The sequence below is a fragment of the Petaurus breviceps genome, unplaced genomic scaffold (genome assembly GCF_028583685.1).
Source record: "Petaurus breviceps papuanus isolate PSGF00001 unplaced genomic scaffold, PetGlider_PUasm1.0 456, whole genome shotgun sequence".
NCBI classification, from domain to species: Eukaryota; Metazoa; Chordata; class Mammalia; order Diprotodontia; family Petauridae; genus Petaurus; species Petaurus breviceps.
This window is the reverse complement of record NW_027186343.1, coordinates 1035532-1058983: the sequence shown is the minus strand read 5'-3', so window position 1 is coordinate 1058983 and position 23452 is coordinate 1035532. Positions and strand designations below refer to the sequence as shown.

Genomic DNA, 23452 nt, shown 5'->3' with positions numbered 1-23452 from the left:
GATACAGGTGAAAAATTGGGAAAATAAATAAGAGTAACACAAGAAAATTATAAACAAGTGGAAAAAAGAGATTAAAAAACTTACTAAAAAACAACTACTTAAAAATCTGAATTGGGCAAGGGGAAGCTAGTGACTCTATAAGGCATCAAGAAATAATAAAATAAAATAATAAGGATGAAAAATAGAAGAGAATATGAACTATCTCAGTGGAAGAACAAATGACTTAGTAAACAGATCAAGCAGAGATAATATAAGAATTGCTGAAAGTTATGATTAAAAAAAATAGAGTCTAGACATACTTCAAAAAATTATTCAGGAAATTTCCCTGAAGCTTTAGAACTAGAGAGTAAAATAGGAATTGAAAAAAGTCTACCAATTACCTCCTAAAAGAAATCCTGAAATGAAAATTCACAGGAACACTGTGGCTAAGTTTCAAAGCTCCCAGTTCAAAGACAAAACACTACAAATAACTAGAAAGAAATAATTCAAATAGTGTGGAGCTACAGTCAGGATAACATAAGATTTAGCAGCTTCTACATTAAAATTCTGAAGGGCATGGAATATGATATTTTGAAGAACAAAGGAGCTGGGTTTGTAACCAAGAATAACTTAACCAGAAAAATTGAGTGTAATCCTGTAAGAGAAAAAATGAATAATTAATTAATTAAGACTTCCAGACATTCTTGCAGAAAAGACTAGAGTTGAACAGAAAATCTGACTTTAAACACAAGGATAAGGAGAAACATAAGAAGGTAAACATGAAAGACTAATCACAAGGGATTTAATAAGGTTAAATAGTTTATTGTCTTACATGTGAAAATGATATTTATATCTCTTATGAATATTATCATTAGGGGCGGCTAGGTGACACAGTGAATAGAGCACTGGCCCTGGAGTCACAAGGACCTGAATTCAAATCTGGCCTCAGACACTTGACACACTTACTAGCCGTGTAACCGTGGGCAAGTCACTTTACCCCAACTGCCCTTCCTCCCCTGCAAAAAACATAAAAGAAGAATATTATTATTAGGGGTGGCTAGGTGGAACAGGGAATAGAGCACCAGTCCTGGAGTCAGGAGGATCTGAGTTCAAATCTGTCCTCAGACACTTAACAGGAAAACTAGTCATGTAACTTTGAGTAAGTCATTTAACCCCAATTGCCCTCCAAAAAGCAAAACAAAAAACCAACCAAGCAAAAAAAGAATATTATCATTATTGAGGTAGTTAGAAAGAGTGTACATAGATAGAAAGGTTGGGTTTGTGTTATGATGGGATGATCCTAAAAATAAAACTTGGATGGAGAGAGGTAAGATGGAACAAATTGTCTCACACAAGAGAGGTGTGAATGGAAGAACTTTTACAGTGGAGTGTAAGTTGGAGTAGACAGTTGGCAGTGTGGGAAACTTATTCTTATATCAGAACTGGGTAAAAGAGGGAATAACATATACAGTTAGCTGTTATAAAAGTTTTAACTTATAGAGAAATAGGAGGGCATGGAGAAAGGATAAGGGAGCCCCTCTTAGAAGAGTGTACAGATTAGGGAGGCAGTGGTCAGAAGAAAACTAGACTTCTGAGGAGGAATAGGGTTAAAAAGAGAAGGATAAACAATGGGGAAAATAGGATTGAGGGAAATAAACAAGTAACAATTATAATTATATTATGTAATTTATATTATAATAATTATAACTTTGAATGTGAATGGGATAAATTTGCCAATAAAACAGAAATGGATAGCAGAATGGATCAAAACCCAGAAACTAACTGTATGTTTATAAAAGAAACACATTAAAAAATGAAACTCATAGAATAAAAATAAAGGGCTGGAGTAGAATTTTTTATGCTTCTGCTGATATAAAAAAAAGCAGAAGCAGCAATCATGACCTCAGACAAAAAGACTAAAATAAATTTAATTAAGAGATAAGCAGGGAAACTCTATTATGTTAAAAGGTACCACAGAAAATGAAGTAATATCAGTACAAACACATAGGCACCAAATGAGATAGCACCCAGATTTTTAAAGGAACAAGTAAATGAATTGTAGGTGGAAATAGACAGCAAAATCATAATAGTGGGATACTTCAATTTTCACATCTCAGAACTAGATAAATTTAACCAAAAAATAAATAAGAAAGAATTCAGGAAGATGGATTCTTAGATAGGATAGATAGGATAGGTATCTGGAGAGAACTGAATAGGAATAGAAAGGAATATATCTTTTTCTTAGCAGTATATCACATCTTTGCAAAAACTGACCATATATTAGGGCATAAAAAAACTTATAGTCAAATGCAGTAATATTAACTGCATCCTTTTCAGATCATAATGCAATAAAAAAGTTACATTTAATAAGGGACCTTGGGTTAAAAATTAATTGGATACCAAATAAACTAATTTTTAAAAAATGTTTGTGGTCAAAGAACAAATCATATAAATAATCAATAATTTCATTAAAGAGAATAATAACAATGATATGACATCTTAAAACTTGTGGAATGCAGCCAAAACAATACTTAGGTGAAAATTTATATCTCTAAATGTGTACGTCAATAAAAGACAGAAAAAAAGATCAAATAATTGGGCATGCAACTAAAAAAACTAAAAAAAGAACAAATTAAACATTGCCAATTAAACACCAAGTTGGAGATCCTGAAAATTAGAGGTGAGGGTAATAAAAGTGAAGTAAGAATAACACTGAATTAATAAACAAAATTAGGAGCTGGTTTTATGGGAAGAAAAACAATAAAATATACAACTTTTTTTTAAGGCAGAAGAAAACCTGATCACTAGTATAGAAAACAAAAGGTATGATTGCACCACTAATGAAGATAGAATTAAAGTAGTCAGTAAGAGTTATTTTGTCCAATTTTATGCCAAGAAATTTAACAATCTAAATAAAATGGAAGAAAATATACAAAAATACAAACTACTTGGATTAACAGAGTAGGAAATAGAATATTTAATTAAACCTATTATAGAAAAAGAAATTGAATAGGTCATAAATATACTTCCTAAGAAAAAAGCATCAGGACCAGATGAACTGGCAAATGAAATCTTCCAAACATTGAGAGATCAACTAATTCCACTATTAAATAATTTATTTGGAATAATAAGCAAAGGAATCTTGCCAATCTCCTTTTATAAAACAGATATGGTACTGACAGCTAAACCAGGAAAAATGAAAACAGAGAAAGATAATTATAAACCAATTTCACTAAAGAATATTGGTGCCAAAATCCTAAATAAAATACTAGCTAGGAGACTACAAAAAGATATGGCAAAGATTATACACTGTGACCAAGTGAGATTTATACCAAGAATGCAGGGCTAGCTCAATATAATGAAAACTATTAATATGTGATCATATCAATAACAAAATCAACAAAAATCATATGATTCAATGCATGAAAAGCTTTTGACAAAATACAACACTCGAGCTTGTTAAAAAACACTTGCAAAACATAGGTATAAATGGATTTGTCCTTAAAATAAAAAGCACCTCCCTAAAACCATCAGCAAGCATTATCTGTAACAAGGATGAGCTAGAAGCCTTCCCAAAAGGATCAGGAGTGAAACAAAGATGCCCATTATCACCACTATTATTTAGTACGGTACTAGAAATGCTAGCAATGGAAATTAGAAAAAGAAATCAAAGGAATTAGAATGGGAAATGAAAAAATAAAACTATCTTTTTTTTGTAGATGATATGATGATATACTTGGAAAATCCTGGAGATTCAACTAAAATTTTAGTTGAAACAATAATTATTAGTAAAATAGCAGAATATAAAATAAACTCACATAAATGATCAGCATTTCTATGTATTATCACCAAAGCTCTGCCAGACAGTATGGGATATTTCATTTTAAATAATCACAGACAATACTTGGAAGTATAGCTTCAGAGACAAACCCAAGACCTATATGAACATAATTATAAGAAATTTTTTTCTTTTTGGAGGGCAGTTGGGGTTAAGCGACTTGCCCAAAGTCACATGGCTAGTGTGTGTCAAGTGTCTGAGGCTGGATTTGAACTCAGGTCCTCCTGACTCCAGGGCCGATTCTCTATTCACTGTGCCACCTAGCTGCCCCTACAAGACATTTTTATACAAATAAAGTCAGATTTAAATAATTGAAGAAATATTGTTATATTGGGCTGAACCAATGTAACAAAAATAATAAATCTACCTAAACTAATCCACATATTCAGTACCATCCCTAGTAAACTACCAAAAATCATTTTATTGAACTAAATAACAAAACTCATTTTGAAGAACAAAAGGTCAAGAATATCAAAGGAATTAGTGGGGAAAAATGTAAAGGAAGGAGGTCTAGCAGTATCAGATCTAAAGCTGTAGTATCAGGTGGTAATTATCAAAACTATCTGGTATTAAGAAATAAGAACAGTACAATGGAGAGGATGTGCATTTTGTTGTTTGGTTGTTTCAGGTGCACCCCATTCTTCACAACCCCATTTTGAGATTTTCTTGGCAAAGATACCAGAGTGGTTTGCCATTCCCTTGTCCAACTCATTTTACTGAGGAGGAACTGAGGCAAACAGGATTAAGTGACTTGTCTGCAGTCACACAGCTAGTAAGTGCTTGAAGTCAGATTTGAATTTATGAAGACAAGTATTCCTGATTCCAAGCTCAGTGCTCTACCCAATCTGCTACTTAACTGTCCTCATTTCCTGTTGTTGAGTGGTTTTCAGTTACGTCCAGCTCTTCGCAAAGCCATTTGGGTTTTTTTTTGGGCAAAGAGATTGGAGGGATTTGCCATTTCCTTCTCCAGCTCATTTTATAATGAGAAACAGAGGTAACAGGGTTAAATGGCTTTCCCAGGGTCACAGAGCTAGTTAGTGTCTGAGGCTGGATTTGAACTCAAGAAAATGAGTCTTCTAGACTCAGAGACTGGCATTCTATCCACCGTGCCACCTAGCTGTCCCAGGTATATAATATACCATAGTATGGTAACCTTGTGTTTGATAAACACAAAGATCTAAGATTTTGATATAAGAACTCACTACTTGGTAAAAATTGCTAGGAAAACTGGAAGGCAGTCTGGCGGAAACTAGGTGTGGACCAATATCTTACCCTGTTTACCAAGATAAGGTTGAAATGAATACATGACCTAGTCATAAAGGGAGATACCATAAATAAATTAGAGGAACATGGAACACATGTCAGATTTATGGATGAGAAGAATTTATGAATAACCAAGAGAAAGAGGGCATTGTAAAATGCAATATGGATAAATGGTCAAAGGATATGAACAATTTTTGAAAGAAATCAAAGCTATATATAATCATATAAAATGCTTTAAAATATCATTGATTAGTAACATGCTAACTAAAACAGCTCTGAGTTACCATCTCACACCTATCAGATTGGCTAAAATGATAGAAGTGACAAATGCAAATGTTGGAGGCAACATGGAAAAATTGGGACGTTAATGGAATTGTAAACTGATTCAACCATTTTGGAGAGCAATTTGGAATTATGCCCAGTTATAAAACTCATGTAGAAAGGTTCTACTAATCCACTAGTACCACTATTATTTCTTTTTCCAAGACAATCAGAAAAAAGGGAAAATAACCTTTATGTTATAGCAGCTCTCTGTGTGGTAGCAAAAAAATTGTAAATTGAAAGGATGCCCATCAATTAGAAATGGATGAATAAGCTGTGGTATATTATTGCAATGGAATAGTAATGTACTGTAAGAAATGGTAAGAAGATTAGATTTAGAAAAACATGGAAACGCATGAAATAAGAGTGAATTTAGCAGTACCAAGAGGATGTGGTATTCAGTAACAGCAATGTTATTTAAAGATAAACTGAACGACTGAGCTATTTTGAGCAATATATCATTAAAATCAACTACAAAGAACCAACCCAAATAAACTACCAAAAATCATTTTATTGAGCTAGATAAAATAACAAAATTCATTTTGAAGAACAAAAGGTCAAGAATATCAAAGGAATTAGTGGGGAAAAATGTAAAGGAAGGAGGTCTAGCAGTATCAGATCTAGAACTGTAGTATAAGGCGGTAATTATCAAAACTATCTGGTGTTAAGGAATAAACAGTACAATGGAGAAGAAAATATAATCCTTCTCCAGAAAATGATGTGTGGAGGTATGCATTGTATTGTTCCATATAGACAGAGACATGCATACATATGTAGATATAGGCTACTCTGTCAATCTGTCTATCTATCTATATGTCAAATGTTGGCCTTCTCTGATGCAGTGCTGGAATGGACAGAGGAAGACAACTCAGAACTCACAATGTGATATAAAAATAAATTTTAAAAAATGAAAAGCCCAGGGCAGCATAGAAACTTTGAAGTTCAGGTTGGAGTCAAGAGAAATATAAAAAGGAAATACAAATAAAAAAATAAGTGACTAAACAAGGAGGAACTTCTGACATTTTAATATAGAGATGATACATGTATCCCCTCTGAATCCTATCACTGGGGATGATAAGAATAATTATACAAAAGTTCAAGTGTGTGCCTTCAAAACTGGTGAAAATGACAAAAAGAAAACCATTAATATTTGAATATTTTTAATTTTGAAATTCACAAACATGAAACAGAAGTACTTTATACACACCATAAAACAGAAAAAGAAGATTATATATTAAGTTCTACTGTTAGAGCTGAACTTTCTTGAGTAATCAAAATTCAACATGGAATTTTCAAAGCTATCCTCATTCTTTTTTTTTTTTAAGAAATTGGGGTTAAGTAACTTGCTCAAGGTTACACGGCCAGTTATTTCTGGGTGTGGTAGTAAGTATCTGAGCCCAGATTCGATCCCAGGTCATCCCGACTCTGGGGCCGGTGCTCTTACTCACTGAACCACCTGGCCGCCCCTAAGCAATTGAGGTTAATTAATTTTTTCAAGGTTACATGGCCAGATGTTTCTGGGTTGGTGCTAAGTGTCTGAGCCCAGTTTAGATCCCAGGTCATCCCGACTCTGGGGCCAGTGCTCTTAGTCACTGTGCTACCTGGCCGCCCCTATCCTCATTCTTTATGGACTTTATCCTGTTCTACTGCATGCATTTTAAAAATCCATCATTTGCCTTTCCTTTTTTTTGAAATGGGAGAAGGGCAATCTTATTCCTACTCTCCTTCACTGCCATCCTCTCCTATCCAACCTTGAAAAAAAATGTCAGGAAAGAAGTCAACCAAAATTAATTCCACCACAGTTCACATCCCCCAAAAGTACTTTATTCTATAGCCTATATCCATCACCTTTCATTGAGAAGGTGGAGGTGCAGCCCTTGATAAATGCTCTGCAATATGGCTGCTCACTACAATAATCAGAATTGTGACACTTTCCACCTTATTAGCCTTTACAATATTGTTATTATCAATTAGTTCCACAATTTTACTCACTTAACACTGCTTTAATTCATACAGTTCTTACCACTTTCACTGAAATTGTCTGTTTCATGGCATATTTGTGTTCTACTCCATTCATACACCAAGATTAAAGCATGTCACACCTTAGTTTCCAGCCCTTTGTCATAACAAAGGGAGATGTTATATTTTGGTACACCTGAGTCCTTTTCCTCTTTTCTCTAAGGGAGAATGCCCTCCAGTGGTATCACAGACTCAAAGGGTATACACAGTTCAATGATTTTTTTTACCTTCACATCTTCACCAACAATAAATTAATGCATGTGTCTGTTATCTCAGAGTCTTTCCAATGTCGATCATTTTCTTATCCCCTTTGCCAACTGCATGAGTGGAACATGAGAGCTGATCTAACTCCATTTATCTAATTATTAGTGATTTGAAGCTTTTTTCTTGATTGTTTAACTTAATCTTATTTTTAAATTAACAAATATTTTCTGTCCCTGGGACCTGAGCTCCCATAGGTGAAAAAGTACAAAATTCTTATACTAAATACCCAATCAATAAAAATAAATCCCCCCAATAGTTGATTCTTATTTTCTTATCATCTTTAACAATCTTAGAATTTTTCTAATTATCAGTGATTTGCATTAGTGTTTATAGATGTGGAACATATTTTTATTGTTTATATTTTTTATTTCTTCCTCTGAAAATTACCCGTTTATACTTGTTGACCTTATTCTACAGTTTCCATTCTTTATACACCTGTATAATTTCTATCTGTTCTTTATATGCCTTAGATGTGAAGCCTTTATCAGGGAAATTTTCTGCAAAGATTTTTCACAGTTAATTGCCACATTTACATTTTAGATGCAATTGGGTTATTTTTTTTAATATGATGAAAATGGCTTACTACATTTTCTTTGTCCCTTGTTTAGTGATGAACTTATTCTCTATCCAAAACTGAAAAGCATATCTTCTTCACAGTTCTTCCAGTATATTTGACATCTTTTTAAACTAAGTCACGTATCCTCTAGGGTTAACCTTTAGGGTTAGTGTGAGAGGTTGGTCCAAACCTAGTTTCTGCCAGATTGCTTTCCAATGTGTGTGTGTATGTATATATATGTATATGTATATATTTAGCATTTTGCAGTGATTAATAAATCCTGGACCCATAGTTGGGGGTCTTTAGATTTATCAAACCCATGGCTAGTCTTTTTTGTGTACCTGACATTCAATTTCTCAACCTTATTTTTATGTAGTTTCTCCTTTCCCCAAAATACAGAGCTAGAGAGAATATGAAACAGGATTTGAACCCATCTTTCTGATTCAAAACCTAATGCCCCCTATCTGTTACAATTATTACCTTTCTCTTTCTGAATATCAATTTGAATTAAAAGTGCCTAAACTGTCCATATATTTTAGCCCACTAAGTCTACTATAAGAATTACAGCCCATGAAATAATAGCTTGCTTTTGATTGTGATTTAATACTTGCAAAGCTCTGTATTGTCTCATTTGTTCCTCATATCAACCCTAAGGGGTAGATGCTATTATTAGCCTCATTCTACAGATGGGGAAAATCAGGTAGGAATAAGTTAAGTGACTTGTCCAGAGTCACACAGCTTTACAGTAAGTGTCATAGAGTGAATCTGAACTCAGGACCTGTGGCTTCAGGCACAGCATACTATCCACTATGTCACCTAATTATTCAAAGCAATCATTACAGAAATGAATATCCAATAGATACCTAAATATTGATACCAGGACATTTAGTGCCACTGGAGAGCAGGAAACAAAATGAATACTAAATTGATTAGGGACTTGCTGAAGAAATTATGGTACATGAAAGCTATGGAACATTATTGAGGAATAATAATAAATAGGATTTTAAAAGAAAAATTCATTATATTTACAGGGATTTATGAACAGCGTGATATATGGGATGTCTAACAAAGTCTATACTGTAAGAGGCCTTACCTCATTACTTAGATCCATAAGTTTTATCTCCAGGATGATTTCTCCAAAGTATATTCAACTTTGAGCTCTATATAAAGGCCTTGACATTGACAAAAAGCATTGCTTTTATAAGCCTTCTTTCCAGTATGAATATCCTCATGTCTAGTGATCATTGAGCAAATTCGTAAGGCTTCTCCTCACCATGAAACCTTTGATGTAAAGTGAGAGATGATCTCTGGCTGAAGGTCTTCCCCCATTGCATCCATATAGGGCATCTACCCAGAATAAATTTTCTGATGTTTAACAAGCTGTGTACTCATTTGAATGTCTTTACTCATTCACTACAACGATAAAATTCATATTTAATAGCAATTCTTGGATGGGAAATAAGGGATGACTGTTACTTTAAGGCTTTTTACCACACTGATCATATTCATGAGGTTTCTTTCAAGTGTGCATTTTTTGATGTTTACCAAGACAGGAGCTGGATCTGAAAGCCTTTCCACATTGACTACATTCATAAGGTTTTTCTCCAGAGTGAATTCTTTGATGTTCAACAAGAATGGATCTTATTCTGAAAGCCTTTCCACACTGATGACATTCATAAGGTTTCTCTCCAGTGTGGATTCTCTGATGTGCAACAAGTTTGGAGTTCTCTGTGAAAGCCTTTCCACACTGATTACATGCATAAGGTTTTTCTCCAGTGTGGATTCTCAAATGGTTAGCAAGGTTGGCCCTATATGGGAAAGCCTTTCCACACTGAGTACACTCATAAGGTTTTTCTCCAGTGTGAACTCTAAGATGCACAGCTAGTTTGGAGGTCTGTGTGAAAGTCTTTCCACACTGATTACATTTATAAGTTTTCTCTCCAGTGTGGATTCTTTGGTGTGCAATAAGGGAAGCATGTTCATGAAAAACTTTACCACATTCATGACATTTGTGAGATTTCTCTCCATGGAGGATTTTCTGATTCTTAGCAAGCTCAAAGTGGCATTTCAAAGCCTTTTCACATTGGTTATATTCATAAGATTTCTTAGCAGCATGGATTTTCTGATGTTTAGCAAGACAGGAGCTGGATATGAAAGCCTTTTGACATTGTTTACATTCATAAGGTTTCTCTCCAGTGTGAATTCTCTGATGTTCAACAAGAATTGATTTTGTTCGGAAAGTCTTTCCACACTGTTTACAACCATAAGGTTTCTTCCCAGTGTGAATTCTCTGATGTTCAAGAAGACTTGATTTTCTTTTGAAAGTCTTTCCACATTGATTACAAGCATAAAGTTTCTCTCCAGTGTGGATTCTATGATGAAGATCAAGACTGGATCTTGTTCTGAAAGTCTTTCCACATTGATTACATTCATAGGGTTTTTCTCCAGTATGAATTCGTTGATGTACATGAAGACTGGATCTTGTTCTGAAATTCTTTCCACACTGATTACATTCATATGGTTTCTCTCCAGTGTGGATTCTCTGATGTCGAGCAAGACTATAGTTCTGTGTGAAAGTCTTCCCACATTGATTACATTCATAAGGTTTCTCTCCATTGTGGATTCTCTGATGTTTCAAAAGATTGTTGTTCTGTGTGAAAGCCTTTCCACATTGATTACATTTATATGGTTTCTCTCCACTGTGGATTCTCTGATGTATACCAAGACTGGACCTATTTGTGAAAGCCTGTCTACATTGATTACATTCATAACTTTTCCCTGCAGTGTGGATTTTATGAGAGTCAATGAGCTTTGAGTTCTGGCTGAAGGCCTTCCCACTTTCATTCTCTACATAAGTCATTTCACCAATATAACTTTTCTGATTTCTAATGAGGTTTGGACTCAAGCTGGATGCCATTTCCTGTTGATATATTTGCATTTTAGGAGGCTTTTCAGAAGACTGAATAAGCCCAACCTTTTCAGTAAAGCATTCCCTACCTTCATTATACTGAAAACACATATTTCTTGAGGCCATTTTCTTATACCGGATTAGTGCTGAACATTGTCTGAAACCCTTTCCATCTTTATCAAGTTTACAGTAACTATTTTGATTCTTCTCCCTCTTGATATCTGAGTCACAGGTTTCTCTCAAACTGAAGTCACAGGGACCACCACTTGTCAATCCTCGCAGGTGAGATTCTTCTACAGAAATGTTCAGCCCTGCATTAGTCTCCTTCACTTCAAACCTGGTCTCTGCATCTGAATGAAAGAAAGAAACATATTTACAGACACACAGGCATATAAATAAATCCTGTTCCCTCCATGGGAAGAAAGTAAACTGACATATTCTTTCTCCTCAGTCAAAAAGAAGAGTTTTGAAACTTAATAGATAGAATCAATTAATTGAAAATGCCATTAGCTCACATCTATAGGATGATTTAATTTGTGAAGAGCTTCATAAACAATAACATTGGATCCTCAGAAAAAATCTGTGACACAGGCAGAGTGGGATTCTCATTACACTTTGAACTCAAGCCATGAGCTCAGAATAGCCAAGTCACATGACCAATATCCCTGCAGGTAAAATTAGAATTCAAACCCTGAGAGTGAACATGCACTTTTCCCAGCACTAAATGACCAATTGTGAAGTTCAAAGTAATGCTACTTTGTAGCTGATTCTATATCGTATTGATTCCATATTGTAATTAACTCTGTATCTGCTTAAGCCCCCTTTCTTTTTCTTTTTCTTTTTTTTTTTTTGCTTTTTGGAGGGGGGAAGGCAGGACAATTGGGGTTAGGTGACTTGCCCAAGGTCACACAGCTAGTAAGTGTTAAGTGTCTGAGTCCAGATTTGAATTCAGGTCATACTAACTCCAGGGATGTTGCTCTATTCACTGCACCACCTAGCTGCCCCTTAAGCCCCCTTTCTATGTCCTTTAGTTAAGTTCAAGAATTTAGCTTTCCTTTCTGAGCTAATTTAAAAGTCAGCCTAATAAAAAGTCACTGTAATTAAAAGGAAAGGACTGTCATCTTCTATACCATTAGCTCTTTGGTAATTAAGGCACCTGATATTTAAGTTCTAAAGCTAGCTCTCAGAGATATATTTTCCCTGAACTGTCCTTGTACCATTAAGGAAAACTGTCATCTCCCTAACAAACCTTCTAGGCACCAGGGAGCCCTCTGTGATCCATTAGCAAAGATTACACTATGCAAATGGATCACATAAATCAATCAGTATTTCTTACTGACAGAGGGAAGTGGTCAATAGTCCCACATGGGTACTAGCCAATCTTCCTTAGGAAATCTAAATCATAATGTTCTTGCCCCCTTGAGGAGGGCAGATATACCACCAATCATATTGTATGATGTTATTTGCTTTCTTGTACTTTACAAAACTATAGAAAAGCTAGTAAATGCCACCTCAGGTCTTTCTGATCATTGGGAGAGGCCACTGAACCAATTTATCGAGTTCAGAACTTTGTCTCTCAGTTTATATCAATTTTCAAATGTAACACTTTCTACATTTCACTTCCTCCCTTCACTCAAATGTTGATTTTGCTTTTTATTTTGTTGTATGTGGGTAAGTTATCTGCTTTTCTATATGGCCCGGTTTTGATGCACAATCCCTTGGTCATCCTTTGTAAATTTCACATATTAAGCTGGGGTGACCTTTTTTTACATTTTTCACTTGTATTAATTTTTAGAGTTATATTCAACTGTTCTCACATCCTATTCAGATCCATAGATATCATGCCCTTTGCTGAACTTAAGCTAAAAATTTCTATTTCATTATCTACCAAATCTTGAAGCATAACATATTTTCCCTGGTGATCCTTTTAAATTTTATTTTTTCTGTCTCCATGTCTGAGATCGTATCAAAACTGCTATTAATCCTTGAGCAGCACTTCCCATTTAGTGGCTCATTCACATATTAGGGGATCGTGACTATGGTCTAAGGGATTTGAGCTAACAAGTTCCTTACTGGCACAGTACACAGTGAATGATTGCACAGGATTGTGCAGTATGGCGCGCCCTCATCAGAGAAGGCGCGATGTACGATGAGGAAAGCAGAATAGCAATAGCTCAAAGGAAAAGCAAGATGCAGAAAGAAAGTGAAGGGAATAGAATAGGCAAAGAAGAAACCGAGTTCTCGCTCTTCGCAGACGATACGATGATATAGAGAATCAAGTAAAAACTACTTTAAATAATAAACAACTTCAGCAAAGCTGCAGGATATAAAATAACAAAGTCCAACAGCAAGAGATAGAAATTCCATTTAAAGTTGCTTTAGAGGGGCGGCTAGGTGGCACCAGCCCTGGAGTCAGGAGGACCCAAGTTCCGTTCTGGCCTCAGACACTTAACACCCACACAAAAAAACTAGCAGTGTGACCTTGGGCAAGTCACTTAACCCCAAATGCCCTCCAAAAAAAGAATATCAAGGGAATTAATGAAAAGAAATGCTAGGGGAGGTGGCCTAACCATATCAGATCTTAAATTGTTTTATAAAGCAGCAAACATCAAAACCACTTGATATTGGCTAAGAAATAGAGTTGTATGGGGCAGCTAGGTGGCGCAGTGAATACAGCACTGGCCCTGGAGTCAGGAGTACCTGAGTTCAAATACAGCCTCAGACACTTAACACACAAAAAAAATTAGCCTGATAAACCCAAAGACTCCAGCTTCAGGATAGGAACTCACTATTTGAGGGTATCTCAGAGTAGGGGGGAAGGGGATGAGAGGGGGAATGATGGAGGGGAGGGCAGGTTGGGGGGTGGAGGGAGGTTAGAAGCACACACTTTTGAAAAGGGACAGGGTCAAAGTAGAGAATAGAACAACTGGGGGCAGGATAGGATGGAGGGAAATATGGTCAGTCTTTTACATAGTGGATACACTATGGAAATGTTTTGCGTAGCTACATGTGTATGACCTATATTGAATTGCCTATCTTCCTAGTAAGGGTGGGTGACAAGGGAGGAAGGAAAAGAATGTGGAATTCAAAATTTTAAAATCAAATGTTTAAAAAAATTACACACACACATATGTGTATATATATATATGTGTGTATATATATATCACTTGTTTTTTTAACATGTAACTGGGAAATAAGATATACAGGCACTGGGGTATAGAGATCCATCTTGCCCTACTGGAAAGTTAGAGGGGGAATGGGGTAGGATATGAGAGAGAGCAGATTGGGGGAGGGGGTATACAGTGGGATTGCTCTTTTGGGGTGGTGGGTAGGGGAAAGACGGGGAGAAAATTTGTAACTCAAAATCTTGTGGAAATGAATGATATAAACTAAAAAGAAACATAAAATTTAATTTAAAAAAAAGAACTCACTATTTGAGAAAAACTGGAAAATAGTATGGCAGAAGCTGAGCACTGATCAACATCTGACACTGTATACCAAAATAGTTCAAATGGGTACATAATTAAGATATAAAGGCTGATACTATAAACAAATTAAGGGAACAAAGAAGAGTTTATTTGTCAGATTTATGGAGAACAAAGAAATTTATGACCAAACAAGAGATGGAAAACATTATGAAATACAAAATGAATAATTTTGATTATATTAAATTGCAAAGTTTTGGGGTGGCTAGGTGGTTCAGTGAATAGAGCACTGGCCCTGGAGTCAGGAGGACCTGAGTTCAAATTCGACCTCAGATACTTAATATAAAACTAGACATGTGACCTTGGGCAAGTCACTTAACCCCAATTGCCCTCCCTTCCCCTCTCCAAAAAGAAAAAAAAAAAGAAAAGTTTTTGCACAAACAAAGCCAATGCAACCAAGATTAGGAGGGAAGCAGAAAACTGGGAAAGAATCTTTACAACTAGTGTCTCTGATAACGGCCTCATTTCTAAAATATACAGAGAACTGAGTCAAATTTACAAAAATACAAGTCATTCCCCAATTGATAAATGGTCAAAGGATATGAACAGGCAGTTTTCAGAGGAAGAAATTAAAGCTATCGATAGTCATATGAAAAAATGCTCTAAATCACTACCGATTAGAGAGATGAAAAATCAAAACAACTCTGAGGTACCACATCACACCTATCAGACTGGCTAACATGACAAAACAGGGAAATGATAAATGTTGGAGAAAATGGGAAAGTTGTGACACTAATTCATTGTTGGTGGAGCTATGAGCTGATCCAACCATTCTGAAGAGAAATTTGGAACTGTGCCCAAAGGGTTATAAAAATGTGCATACCCTTTGACCCAGCAATATCACTTCTAGGGCTGTAACCCAAAGAGAGATCATAAAAATGGAAAAAGGACCCACATGTACAAAAATATTTATAGCAGTTTTCTTTGTGATGGCCTAGAACTAGAAATTGAGGGGATGCCCATCAATTGGGGAATAGCTGAACAAGCTGTGGTATATGAATTTAATGGAATACTATCATGCTATAAGAAACGATGAACAGGCAGACTTCAGAAAAACCTGGAAAGATTTATATGAACTGATGCTAAGTGAAGTGAGCAGAACTAGGACAACACTGTACACAGTAACAGCCACAGTGCTTGATGACTGACTTTGATAGACTTAGCCCTTCTCAGCAATGCAAGGTCCTAAAACAATTTCAAAGGACTCATGATGGAAAATGCCATCTACATCCAGAGAAAGAACTACGGAGTCAGAATACAGAGCAAAGCAGACTATTTTCTTTTTTTGTTTTGTTTTTTCTTTCTCACGATTTCTACCATTCATGATAATTCTTCTATACAACATGAATAATGTGAAAATATGTTTAATAGGAATGTATATGGTATATCAGATTGCAGGCCATCTAGGGGAGAGAGGGAGAAAGGAGGGGGAAAAATGTAAAACTCATGGAAGTAAATGACAAAAACTGAAAATAAATAAATTTTAAAAAAGAGAAGTGAAATGCACCAATTTAGAGAATCGACCCCCATGTTCATAAGGACTCTCTGTGCCTGACCATGGGTGGTAGGCGTTCCAAGCTCACACTGGTCTGATCAGCCACAGTCAGACACACTGTAATTCGCCTCCAGCATAGTGACGTCATTTTGGTCCTCTTTGAGAGTGAAGGACAATAACCAAGAGGCTCGTGACTATGGTCTAAGGGATTTGAGCTACAAAACTCTTCTAACATCACCTTAAGCAATAAGTGCCCGATTTGGTTACAATATATTTTTCCTCTGGGACAATAAGCATGTACGTGTTTGAAATACAAGAGGTTTCTTTATTCAGTGATTCCAAATAGTCATGATCAGGCATAAATGATTTTGGTATTTATGTAGTGATTATACCAGAACTCTGACCCCTTTCCAATATAATCTGTTTTGGGGGTGGGTAGGTGGCACAGTGGATGGAGTCAGGAGGACCTGGGTTCAGATCCAGCCTCAGATACACTTGCTAGTCATGCGACCTTGGGCAGGTCACAACCCTAACTGCCCTGCCTTTCTCCCTCCAAAGAGAAAAAAAAGAAGGAAAAAACAAAACAAAATATAATCTGTTTCTTGATCCATCAGCAAATGGTTTCCAAACTTCCAGAAAGGTCTGACATTTGTGTGGAAGTCAGGTTCCAGTGGGTGTACAAAGGTAGCACAGACCCTCATTTGCTTTGTGTAGTATACTGCTCCAGAGAAGTTCCCTCATACCAGGGTTACCTTGGAGCTGCATTTCATCAGTACTGTAATCATCAGATCAAAATGGCACTAATGTTTGTGTTCCTACACAAACAGATGGCAGCTCTTTGAAAAACATGCTCACTAGGTATGGGCACTTGAAACTATCAGGGACCATCGCAACCATTCTACAAAGAAACACCTTATATTGCCACTTAATGCAGTGTCAAAGTTATGTTTTTTTCAACTTGAACTTATCCTCTGCTTATGTTATTTTTCTATCAGGCAGATTTTCAAAGGATCTGGCTGGTAACATAGGTCAGTCACTCTATAGTTTCTGTGAAGGGATAGACAGTGTGCCAGTGGTAGAAAGGAGACACATGTCTGAAGATGTCTTTCCTTAAACATGTTGTTTCACATAAAAGCACTGTTTTTTTAAAAAGTAAAACAATATAAGCATTTATCACTTAATGTACTACTTGTCATTAGCAAACAGAAAAATAAACCATTTATCTCTTAACTAATGGTTTATTTTGATGACTTGTTGGTGGGCTAAAAAGAAAAAAATGAATTTTTATCCTTCAGCAAAAGAGGTTATAAAATTCTCCTACTTTCCTACCTAAATGTGAGTGCACATTTTCATTGTATTCTGGTTATAAAACAACATTACAATGGGACAGAGAGCTGGGCACAGCAGTCAGAAAGACCTGAGTTCAAATCCTACCCTCAAACGTTTTTTAGTACAGTGACCCTGTGACACTTAGCCTCTTCTTAACTCTGTTTCCTTGACTGAAAAATGGGGATGATAACAGTAAGTACCACCCATCTTTCTGAGGATCAAACAAGACGACTGTAAAGCACTTAGCTCAATGTTTAGCACACTGCAGGTGCTACTTAAATGCTATTGAAATAATACATTTTTGTTGTGGGTTTTTTTTTTGTTTTTATTAATTAAACTGGATGCAGAGTCACATTGAAGACTGGGTTTGATGCCTCTTGAAACAAATACTGCAAATTTTTGTTCAAAGAAAAAAGATCAATCCTTAAATGAATTTCATATTATATGATGTTCAATACCTTCCAAGTTATAACTTATTTGATGAAAACTGCTATTCATAATCAACAAATTATGAAAATAAAGAAATACAGATTGAAGTCTTAGAGGTAATATGCTAGAACTCTTGCTATATTTTTTTGCTGTTTTTGGAGGGGGAAGGTTGGAAATTGGGCTTAATTGACTTGCCCAAGGTCACACGGCAAGTTTATTTTGGTGTGTGTTGTGTCTGAAGCCGAATTTGAACTCAGGTCCTCCTGACTCCAGGGGCTGGTGCTTTATTATGGAAGTAAATGAAAAGTAGAAGTATTCACTGCACTACCTAGCCGCCCCCTGCTATATTTTTTAAAAAGAATTCTTGGAAGTTAGCAGACAACTCCAAAAGACTCATGATGGAAAGGGATATCGACAAACAGAGAAAAGTACTACAGAGTCTGAATGCAGATTGAAGCAAACGACTAGCTCTCTCTGTGTTTTGTTTTGTTCCTTCTTTCTTGTTCACGCTGTTGGTTATGATTCTTCCTTACACCTTGACCAATGTTTAATGCGAAGGTATTTGTAGAACCTATATTGGATTGCATTCCACCATGGGAAGGAGGGGGAAGGAGAGAGAGGGGAAGAAAATTTGGAACTCAAGGGATTGTGAAACTGAATGTTGTAAATTAAAAGTAAATAAATAAATTTTAAAAAATTCTTGCAGTAAGCCCCACATTAAATGTTTGTAATTATTTTATGCTTAGGATATTATCATTTATATTTTGTTTTCATAATATGAGCAGAACAAAATTTTACATTTTATAATAATATATTGTAATGAAAATGTTTCTTTGGAGCTTTGAAGCACAATAGATCATTAATGTCAGAATTATATGCATAAATAATAAGAATATGAGGAGTCGTTTAAATGACTTGGGAAGACTCAAAACATACTTGTTCTGGTTACTGCTGAGAGGGGTCCTAAGAACAAAAAATTTGGGGAATCACTGCTCTGAAGTCATGGCTGTGCTTTGCATGGTTCACAGTTGCTACAGGATAAAGTATTCTCATTCTGCTGATTCAGTTAATTCAAGTCTTCCTGGGTTTCTCTGAAACTGCACCTTTTTTTTTTATCATTTCTTAAGGTTGAATAACCTTCCATTTTATTCTTACATCATCAATCATTTGTTTAGACATTTCCCAATATATGGGGAACATCTTTGTGTTCAGCTCTTTGAAACAATGAAAAAATAGCAGTTATAATTTTGGGTTGTGTGTATGGGTTTTTTATTAATTTAATCTGTCTTTAATCAATCCTTTTAGTTTATAGGTCTACTGGTGAGTGAGTCTGTGGATCGAGTCCTAAACTGTACTACAAGATGAATCTTTGTTTCAAGGGTATTTCTTATACATGACATATACTCAGATTCTGCTTCCTAATGCATTTTGCTACCCTCCTCCATTATTATGGGTGAATTCATCCCGTGCACATTTAGTTACGACAAGGAAGTTTTCTCCACCATATTCTCTTATCCTCTTTGCCCCTGCCTCAATCTTTAGAAAGAAAAAATAGATAGGAAATGTGGTTGGATCAATCCTAGTAATTTATAATTGAAATGGCATGATCCTTACTTCTCATCCCACTCTGTCAATCATCCCAGTCGCAGACGACTGGTTGTAACGCTGTCTTACTTAAAAGTCTCTTGTCTTTTTAATCTCAACTGTTTGAAGCATCCTCTATGGTGGAAACATTTTCCATCTTGAGGCAGCTGGGTGGCACAGTGGAGCACTGGGCCTGAGGTCAAGAAGACTTGAGTTCAAATACAGACTCAGATCCCTGCCAAGTGACACTGGGTGAGTCACAGCACCAGTAAGATGAGGATAATAGCAGCACCTTCCTCCCAAGGTTGTCAGGAGGATCAAATGAGCTAATACCTGTAAATCTCTTGGCATACAGTAGGTTCTACATAAATGTTACCTTTTGTCATCAGTATTTTGATTATTTCCTCACTTAAATGAGTCTTGTTCTCTCACCCTCTATTCATTTATTCCATGCTGAACTTCATTGATTTCCATACCAAAATTCTTTCACCTGGATCAGCTAAGAGTATGGTTCATGATCTGGAGTTCCTTCTCAAACCACCTATTTGTATTCCAGACAGCGGGCTCCCTGACAGCAGGGACGGTCTTCTACCTTTCTTGGTATTCCCAGGGCTTAACACAGTGCTTGGAACACAGCAGGTGTTTAATAAGGGTTTATCGACTACCTGGACCCAGGGATGATACCAGGATCCAACGTCTCTCTTGTTCCCTGCTTTCTGGTCTCTTGTTTGATCCTCAAATGCAGGTTCTGGCCTCAGCTCTATGTCTGTTTATCTCTTGTGTCTAATTGCCTACAAGTAACTACTTTTCCTGGTTTAAACCCTGCTTGAACCTGACCAGACCAAGTATGAGGCACCACAAAAGTTTCTAGGCTACCAGAAGGTTTTGTGCTATGGGTTACCTGGGAGTCTCTACTTCCCAACTCCTTAACCTTAAGGTGGTGATAATCTCAATGAATGAGGCAAAGGTTTCTCAAAAAATGGAGACAAAGAGTGGGCCATAGAAAGGAAAGTGTACTGATTACTTATGCAAGCTTCAGCATGGATAACTACTTCCAAGTAAGGAAGTGGCCTTCATTCCTTCTTAAATGCTGCCAAATGGAGATGAGAAAATCATGGACATAGCTTGGCTGGGTCCACTACAAATTTAGGTTACATAAGTTGAGCTGGATTCTCATTGTGGCAAGGTAATCTTTCTACATCTCCCTGACTCACTATTCCACTCTTCACATCTCTTCTAAATCTTTTTAGCCCTCCCCAATCCTATTTGGTTTATTCCTTTCCACCCTCTCTCAGCTGAGAACTTGGCCTCATATTTCATAGAAAAATTAAACATTTATAATGAGCTTTTCTTCTTCTTCTTTTTGTAGGGGGGAAGGCAGGGCAATTGGAGTTAAGTGACTTGCCCAAGGACACACGGCTAGTGAGTGTCAAGTGTCCGAGGCCAGATCTGAACCAGGTCCTCCTGACTCCAGGACTGGTGCTCTATTCACTGTGCCACCTAGCCACCCAATGAGCTCTTCTTCTTTTGCTTATATCTCCCATAAAGAGATGGTCTTACTGCCTGCCAAAGCAAACCCCTTTACTTGGATTTATTGCAGGATCATAGACTTATCACTAGAAGGGAAGTGAAAGGCCATAGTGTCCAACTTCCTAATTTCATAAATGGGAAAAACCAAGGCTCAGAGGTTCAGCGACTTTCCCAGCATCACACTGCTGAAAAGTGTCTAAAACAGAATTCCAAGTCGGGTCTTCCTGACCCCAAGCCTAGCATTCCCCTCACTATAACACAGATGCTTCTTGTGATAACAGCCCTCAGCCCTCAGATATCTGCTTTCATCTCACTCACCTGGACAGGAGTTCCTTGGGTCTATTTGATCCAGGATCCACGATGCTTCCCTTTCCTCAAAATGGGAGATCAAATCTTCTCTAAGAACTGGAATTCCTTGGCATGGGGAATAAGGAAAGGATGAGGATGGAGAGAAACTTAGACTTTACCGCTCTTCAGGGAAAGGGGACATGGAAGCAAGGACCTGGGGTGGCTCCCAGGACTCCTCAAGGATGGTTGACACAGGATTGTTGTTGGGAGCTTGGGTCTAGGTAGATCATGCAGCCAATTTAGAAACAGAAAATCTTCTCTTTGCCCCTTTCCTAGAAAGATGGGCACATTTCATAGCTTCCGCCATCTAGGAATTAGAGCCAGCTGCTAGCTCAGTGCTGAGAGCCCTGGGTCTGGAGTCATGAAGACGAGTTCAAAACTGGCCTTAGACCCTTCCTTGGTGTCTTCACTTAACCCTTGTTTGCCTTAACTGTAAGATGGGGATAGTAACAGCACCAAACTCACAGGGCATTAACAGGGTCAGATGAGATAATATTTCTTTTTTTTTTTTTTTAAAGCAATCGGTTAAGTAACTTACTCAAGATTACACAGCCAGGTGTTTCTGGGTGGGTAATAAGTGTCTGAGCTTGGATTCGATCCACATGTCATCCCGACACTGGAGCCGGTGTTCTTACTCGCTGTGCTACCTGGCCGCCCCTGAGATAATATTTCTAAAGCACTCAGCACACTGCCAGAGACAGAGTAGGCCTATATAAATGCTTATTCCTTTCCCACCATCTGTTCTAGAATTTGGGGGAAGAATGAAGGAAGAACATGGTTACACTTGCTTACAATGCAAGACTAGGATTAATGAGCTATAAATTTGCACTTGTTAACATTTTAAAGACTAGTTTCATCCCAAAGAGGAAGAATTTGTCTTGTTGGATAGCGATGTCCCTCCACGGCCAATCTTCAAGGAAAATTTGCAATAGCAGTTTTCAGAAATTTTGCAGACAAAATTCATGTCCAGGGTGCAGCTAGGTGGCCCAGTGAACAGAGCACCGGGCCTGATGTCAGGAGGACCTGCGGCCAAATTCGTTCTCAGACACTTGACACACTTACTATCTGGGTGACCTTGGGCAAGTCATTCAACCCCAATCGCTCTGCTTTTCTCCCTCCAAAAAACAAAAAAGATCATATAAAATTAATGTCCAGGCAGGAGCTAGGCTAGGTAACCTCTGAGATTAGTTCTAAGTCTGAAATTCTATAAACCTTGTTAGTTTTGAAAACCTGAAGCTACACAAAATAGGAAAGAGATGGCTTCAGGGGCTGTCACAAAATACAAAGACCTATTATCAGAAAAACTGGAGAACAGGAGGACCCTGTGGAGAGATCAGCATTTCTGCCTTTCTAATAAGTGATAAATGCTCAAACCTTGTACACTAGGGAAGTAAAGAAGACAATCCTTTGATGGCAGATTCAGAGTTACTAGAGAAGTTGTGCTTACCCAGGGACAGCAGGTTCTGAGAGTTTTCCAGCATCACCTCCTTGTACAGCTTTCTCTGAGAATGGTCCAAGAGGCACCACTCCTCCTGCGTGAAGTCCACAGCCACATCCTTGAATGTCACGGACTCCTAACCATCAAAATTCACAAGACTTAGAGCTGAAAGAGACTGAAGAATTCATCCAGTCCTACCCTCATCAATGTACAGGAGGAAACTGAAGCACAGAGAAGAGACTTATGAGTGCCAGAGCCAATACTTAAAACTGCAGTTATGAAAAACCAAATGGGGAACTGGAAAAGCATTTTGTATTTGAAGCTGGAATGAAGCTGACAAATATCTTATCATGAAATGTTTCCCCCTATGGAATCAAGACGGTATGTGTTCTATCGGTGAGGCATGAGAATCTAAAGAGGAGAAAAGGAGGTGCCGTGAAACTTCTACCTCATGAGAATCCTCAGAAGGATGATATGGTAAAATCCTGTGAAGGGTTTATGAAAAGCTGTCAAGTTCTGTGTATTCTAGGGTAAAGACATTACCTTTGATCGCTAAAAAAAAGAACAAAGAAGAAATGATCTAGTTAATTACCTAAAAGTCTAAAGTAAAGTCTTATCTAGAGAGAGAGAGAGAGAGAGAGAGAGAGAGAGAGAGAGAGAGAGAGA

The 23452-nt window shown here is 36.9% G+C and overlaps 1 pseudogene; it reads right to left on the bottom strand.

The window, feature by feature from the left end:
* LOC138171701 (zinc finger protein 850-like) overlaps positions 1 to 23452 on the bottom strand; it is a 53667-nt pseudogene that overhangs the window by 26842 nt on the left and 3373 nt on the right.